Source organism: Benincasa hispida, chromosome 3, assembly GCF_009727055.1.
Source record: "Benincasa hispida cultivar B227 chromosome 3, ASM972705v1, whole genome shotgun sequence".
Lineage (NCBI taxonomy): Eukaryota > Viridiplantae > Streptophyta > Magnoliopsida > Cucurbitales > Cucurbitaceae > Benincasa > Benincasa hispida.
In genome coordinates, this window is record NC_052351.1 from 24,942,500 (window position 1) to 24,949,102 (window position 6,603).

Here is a 6,603-nt window from a genome sequence, read left to right on the forward strand (position 1 = left end):
TCATGTTACCTATGGTCATCTTAGTGAAGTGAAGTCTTTGTCATGAACGGTGTTATATAACGAGACTATAACACTTCGTGGTCTGGTCTTATACAAACTCCTTTGTATAGGACGCCCCGCTCGCATGTCTCCACGTGAATGATCAAGATCAAACCATCTGTAGCAAGTCACATCCATAGTGTTACGAAGGTAAGGTTTCCCTTCTATATCCATATACTATAAACCATTTTGGTTATCACTTAAGGCATGATCCACTTGTATGTCTCCACATACATGCTTAAGTTACAAATGACAACCAGGGATCTTAGTTTATTGGTTTGTGGTAAAGCAAATTAAACATCCAATGTTCATAGACAAACGTGAAGAAAATATCATATATTATATACATCACAAGCATTTGTTCAAAACTGTGTTTATAAACTACAGGACACGAGAGTTTAGGGCATCATCCCTAACAATCTCCCATTTGTCCCAAAGCGAGTGGGGTGTACAAATAACTAGTACAAAACAATAAACTAGAACACTAAGGCCAAGTACAAAAATATAAGGGGCAATTTGGGGACTAAGAAAATATATGTCATGTACGCGGTACAATTTTGCCAAAAAATTTATTATTTGCATTTTTTTTTACAAAAATCAAAAGGTATCCCGATTTTGCTATTTCCACCCATTTTCCCAATGGCAGGCTAAGCCCAACAAAATTCAATTATGAGAGACACGTGTTTGGTTATACATTTTGGGCTTGGAACTCTAATATTGGACCTTAGTCCATTCCGGGAGGCAACTAGAAGATCTGGGCTGGATCAAGGACAAGGCACAGCGCACCATCGGTTGGATTTTTCATTTTAGGGCCGAAAAAAATGTATGCTCACTTAATCAATGATATTACTTTTATTTTATATTAAATTTTTTTATAAGTACACTGCTAAACAAAAAAACCAAATCAGTTTAATGATTTTTAAAGGACTAAAAAGTAGATTAACTTAGTTTGACTAGTAAATTTCATCCAATTCTGAGCACTAGATTTGAATAAGTAATAAAATTATATCTTTTAAAATTTTAAGTAGAAATTTTTCGGTCTAATAATTTCATAAGTATCCATATATCGTCACAAAATTTTAAAAACATCCAATGCTATGAGAACAATACTTCTACGCTACCTGATATTCACCATTAAAATTTTGTAGTTAGCCTAGCCAACAAGTTTTGTTCCTGCTACAGTTGCTAATAACGATGGTCATTCACATGTTTACAAATAAGTAATTTTTTAGAAGACAAAATAAGTAATAATAATAATTTAAATTAAAAAATCAATGTCCGTGTTGGATGGAAAATTCGTTCATCTCTATCTCCCAAATATTGGATTTCTGTGAGTTCGATATCTAGGACGTTGCATGAATTTGTTGCTAATAAGAATTGCACTTGCAATTTCTTGCCCAGCGCCAAAAATGTTGGTGTTAATTTAATAATTAATTAACATATGGATAACAAATTTAATAGCAATTATATTTCAGCTATTTAATAGACATATTGGGTCATCTTAATTATGGGTCATAAATTTTCCTTATGAAAGCGTGGGTTGTTGAGTAGAAACCAGTTTATTGGTTCTAGGGAATGATGGGTCGAGGGTCTACCCATTTCGATCTAAGTTACGTAGTTGAGGAAGACCACAAAGTACATGTAGTCACATATCAAGATCTAAGTTCCAACACTTTATAGATTTTGGTCTTTTATCCATGTTTAGATCCTGTATGTCACACCCCCTCTCTAGACTCTCTCTATCCTAGGAAAAGATGTGAAGACAGTAGCTACCAATCCTCTTATGGTAACCACTGCCCATCTCCATTTTCATCACCTGCTAGATTGGACTTAGACACCTGATAACATAACATACATTCTTTTCACAAACATCTCCTAATTATAGAACTTGCACAAGTGTCTAGATTTATACATATATCGCAACGCATTCACATACACACAGCACCATGGGTCTAATTTACTCTCCTTAGTACCTAATATGTACATGTTAACCAAAAGTAAAGAAAAACACCTAAGCTCTTCTTCCTTCTTCCTTTATCTTCAAACTTGCTCCTCGAGTGGCAAACTAGCAGTACAACTATCCTCTGGGGAGTTGACCGCTACCTGGAAAAAGTAAAATATCGGAAAGAGTGAGCTACTAGCCCAGTGAGTGATTATTTAAAGACATATTTACTGAACATCAAGTAAACATCAACTTCTATAAAATTTCAGGATTTAAAACATTCATACATAAAACAATAAATTAAACATTCAAACCTTGAAAACCTCAAATAGAATTCATCATCACATAACCTTAGTTGAGAGAGAGCCATTTTTGCTCAATACCTCAACATCAAAATCCTTAGTTTGTGTGGAGTGATTGATGACATGCAGAAATGCACATCATCTTAGGCCTTTTATTTAAAATTATGAGGGTTGTTAATCAGAATATGCGGCGATTATGTTAGGAATTCATGAGAAAATGAGTTTGCATCGTTCAGCATTAAGAATCTCGGCTAACCCACTATTATGCGTTCAATTATTTATCTTTGTAGCTAACGCAGGAAGCGGATGCATATGCAGAAGCTGGGCTATCGCAAAGACGACCGCATGAGGAGAATTTCTCCATCGCAAAGGCGAATGCATACATTCAACGCATGGGTGTTGCGGTAATCAACCGCATACGTCCATCGCATAAGAGTTACGATCGTCAAGCGATTTCGGTCATCGTGTAGAAGTTGCGGTAATCAAATGAATGCGGCCGTTGCGACATTGCGGCTATATGATGATGACCATAATAGTGGGATGAACGCAAGGTTGGTGGAATGGAAACATTAACGCATACCTCGAAGAATCAAAAGATGATGTTGACATTTCACCCACCACGCCGTTAGCAGCAGAGATTCAGAAAAGGACCATCACGCTGCGAATGTTAGAATCAGAGCAGGTCCATTAATGCTGTCGGCGATCAAGCTTTATAAATTGAAGTCGCTAAGCATAATTTCAAAGAATCCAAGTTTTTTCACCTGAGGCTCACCTTAGAGCGAATCCTTGTGATCCAGACCAAAGCTTGAGAGTTCTTCATCTTCTTTATCTATTCCGAGTGACGACTGGAGCCTTCGCCAGAGTTAGATCTCAAGAGAGTCAGCTCCACCGCCTTTCCACGGCACCACTAGCAGCCTTCACACATATCTGCTGGAAGAAGACATTGCTTCCAGCTAGCCATTTCCATTTCTCTTCTTTTCTTATATTGTATTGTATTACATTTTGGTTAAGCAATTATTACATTTTTTTATCAATGTATTTCTATATTTTCTTCAATTCCATCTCTATCTCCATCTTCATTTACTTAGCATCCTTAATCTTCATTGCATCACTTAGTGAGATTGTTAAAGTATTGCATACTTAATCATGCGACATAGGAATATGAAGCATGTAGCAAACCACTGGGAGGTGTGCGTTGCGTGAGTGTTGTGAGAAAACCTTATTTACTTAGTGTGAAGCTATAGTAACGTCTGTCTATAAGAAGACGCAACACTTGTCTATGAGTAAAGTCAGCAACAACTAATTGCCCGGGAGGGTAAGTGGTTGGTCGCATTAAGCAATATAAGCAAATATTCACTAGAGATAGGAATAATCTTACGTCAGCCAAGTTTATACGGTTACCTTGTCTTATGAGCGCATCATTCATCATTTAGGCATACTTGAGAGAGTAGTCTAAAAACCAAATCAAAGACTCAAAAGAGCGGATTGGAACACATAAGCAAGAATGGAGAACTTAGGAATAAGCTCTGTTTGCTATTACACAGTGTATGCACCCTACGGAAAGGATATTGCATGCGTCCAAGAAGTAGGATACGGTGGTATGTGGTCATCTTGTTTATGTGTAGGAGCACATGAGCAGGAATAGAGACTTAGGAATAAGACCACTCGACACTTCGCATATACATGGCATGTGTCCTAGAAATAGGCTCAAGTATGTGTAGCATGATCGCATAGCTTGCGTTGGCTGAGGTTGCCCTTGCGGTCAAGCTTAGGGTTGCGATGAAGACACCCTCACATTTTAGCTGTTTTTCCATGCATTTACTACGCGTCAACAGTTATCGTGTCTCTATCTCTCATTCACATTCCCACTGTGTTGTCTATTAGTTAGGAGTAGGAGTAGTTTGTAGCTTACAACCCCCATCATTCTTTTATTAATCCGCCACAAACACATTACCGTATACATTTGTTACAAGTCCCTGAGTTCGACCTCAGATCACCCGAGAAACTTGTGTTTGCGTTATACTTGGCGTGAGCGCGAGAAAACTTGTGACAGGAATGCGTGGTCATCGCATATAAGATTAACGCATATTTTCATTTCAACGCATACCTGAAGACATGCATCGCATATTGCGTCCCACATGATTTTAGCCATCAAGTTTTTGGCGACTAATTTCACGTCACCAGTGATCTCAACACAACCAACATCGAACCATACCTATTTGCACGTGATAATGCTCTGAATACTGTCATACCTTATGTACCAGGGGCACAGATACCTTCTCATAATCTTTCGGTATCGGCTTCCTCATCATAACATCATAGCTTAATTTTTAGGAAAAAAAGCTCAACTTTAAAACATTAAGCATTCCAGTAAAAGGCCTTTAACGCATTCATCATAAAAGACTCACATAAATAAAGGAATGTCAGCTGACATATGCTTCTTAAAACTCTATTAGAAAATTTAAGTCATGTGTTCATGTGTTTATTATCATACTGGGCTTACTTCAAAGTAAATCTTGAAGGTAACAAACTTTTCATAAACTAAAACTCACGCATGGTACATCATTAGGAAAAGAACTTGTTAAAGCTAGTTTGAAAGTAAACCATGCGTTGGAAAACTTATTGATGAAAACACTTATAACTTTGTCACTCACAACCTTGGGCTATTTCCTCATGGATGATAGGCTTCTCCTATTGGAGTTTGCTCTGTAACATTGATAAATACTTTTGGTTATTGCTACTAGCTCCCTTTGGAGCTTAACTTATATGAATAAGCTTATCATAAAACTTAGAGTATCTTCCACATTCATCAACACATCACCTCATCTAGTGCATCCTACACTTAGCTAAAAATACGTTGTGATTAGCTGATGGATGCTTTGTGGTCACAGGTAGGCCTTTTCCACATCCGAGCGTATTTAAATAGATACTATGTTTACATATGGATCCCTACGTCCTTACATTCCATTTAGGATTAGGAATAGGCGTAATCGGACCTGTTTTTTACATATCTCTGGTTATTTGGGACCCTATTCATCTCTTTGGGCTTCTATTGAATCGAGAAATAGGTTTGATTGTCCATCTTTTTGATATAATAGTAAGGCATCCTCCGGATAATTCAAATCAAAGCAATTGGATGTCCGACTCGGACCTATATGACATGACCGAGCAATAGAAATACTCTAACACTCCACCTTTGTCATATATTCCATACATCACACTAGATAGATATCATATTCATGGAATATGATTCACTTTCAAGATGCCTTGGTGGTGAAATGGTAGACACGCGAGACTCAAAATCTAAGAGAGAGAATGTTGACTAATTCACATCGTTTCTTTCTTCGACGTATTGATTTGACCGCATTTAACGGGACGCCAACCCAACCATAGCGCAATGTTGCCACCAGAAGCAGAACGCCCATATTTCTTCTAGAGAATTTCCTAATTGTTTCAGAGCAACTAGAAGAGATTCTTTAACACAGAAAGAATTCAGTTCAGATGTGGGATACTTATCCAGAAGTTTCGCAACTCAATCATGTATGATGGAATCATCAAAGATTTGACCCTTTTCAAAACTCTGTCTGTAACTCACTATAGGGCTCGGAAACAAAAGAGAAGATGTGTACGAACGAGATATACAGCCAAGAGAGGAAAAGGATTGAATAGAGGAACTCCCGACATTTGGCGATCTCAGATGTGTCGATATCGATGGTGACTCATTTTTTCGATGAATCATTTTTCGGACAGAAGAAGATTATGTAACACTTACTTGAAATCTCACTTATCAGATTCCATTGTGGAAGAACAATTTTTTCTGAAGAATTCGCCATATATACCTGATCCATGCATAATATCATGAAAAATGGATACAAATTTTTTGCTGCTACTATATCGTATGGCAATAGGTCTGAAAAGTATCTAAAAATAAAAATTTTAGATATTTGTACCCTGTCGAAGTAAGGAACCATGGCATATATGTTTGGAATAGATTCCATTTTGAGAGAGTTGAAAAAGCACTATCTCGTTGAAAGGTTCTATACATCTGCCCTTTCTCAAGGCATTTCTTTAGACAAAGACTCCGTTTTTTCCTCTTTTCGGATGGTAAATATTTCTCAGAACATGGAGTGTGAATCAAACCTATGTTTGAATTGAAATTGAGATACTGATGCAAGTTCTTCCCTCTGAATCAGATAGATTCATATCTGAAAGAGGTTGACAATAAATTCTTCTTTCAAAATTGACTATTTGTCCTCTGTTAGAGGTGTTCCAGAAATGTCTGCGATCGAGTAAATAGCCTCGACGAACGAAATGGATTTC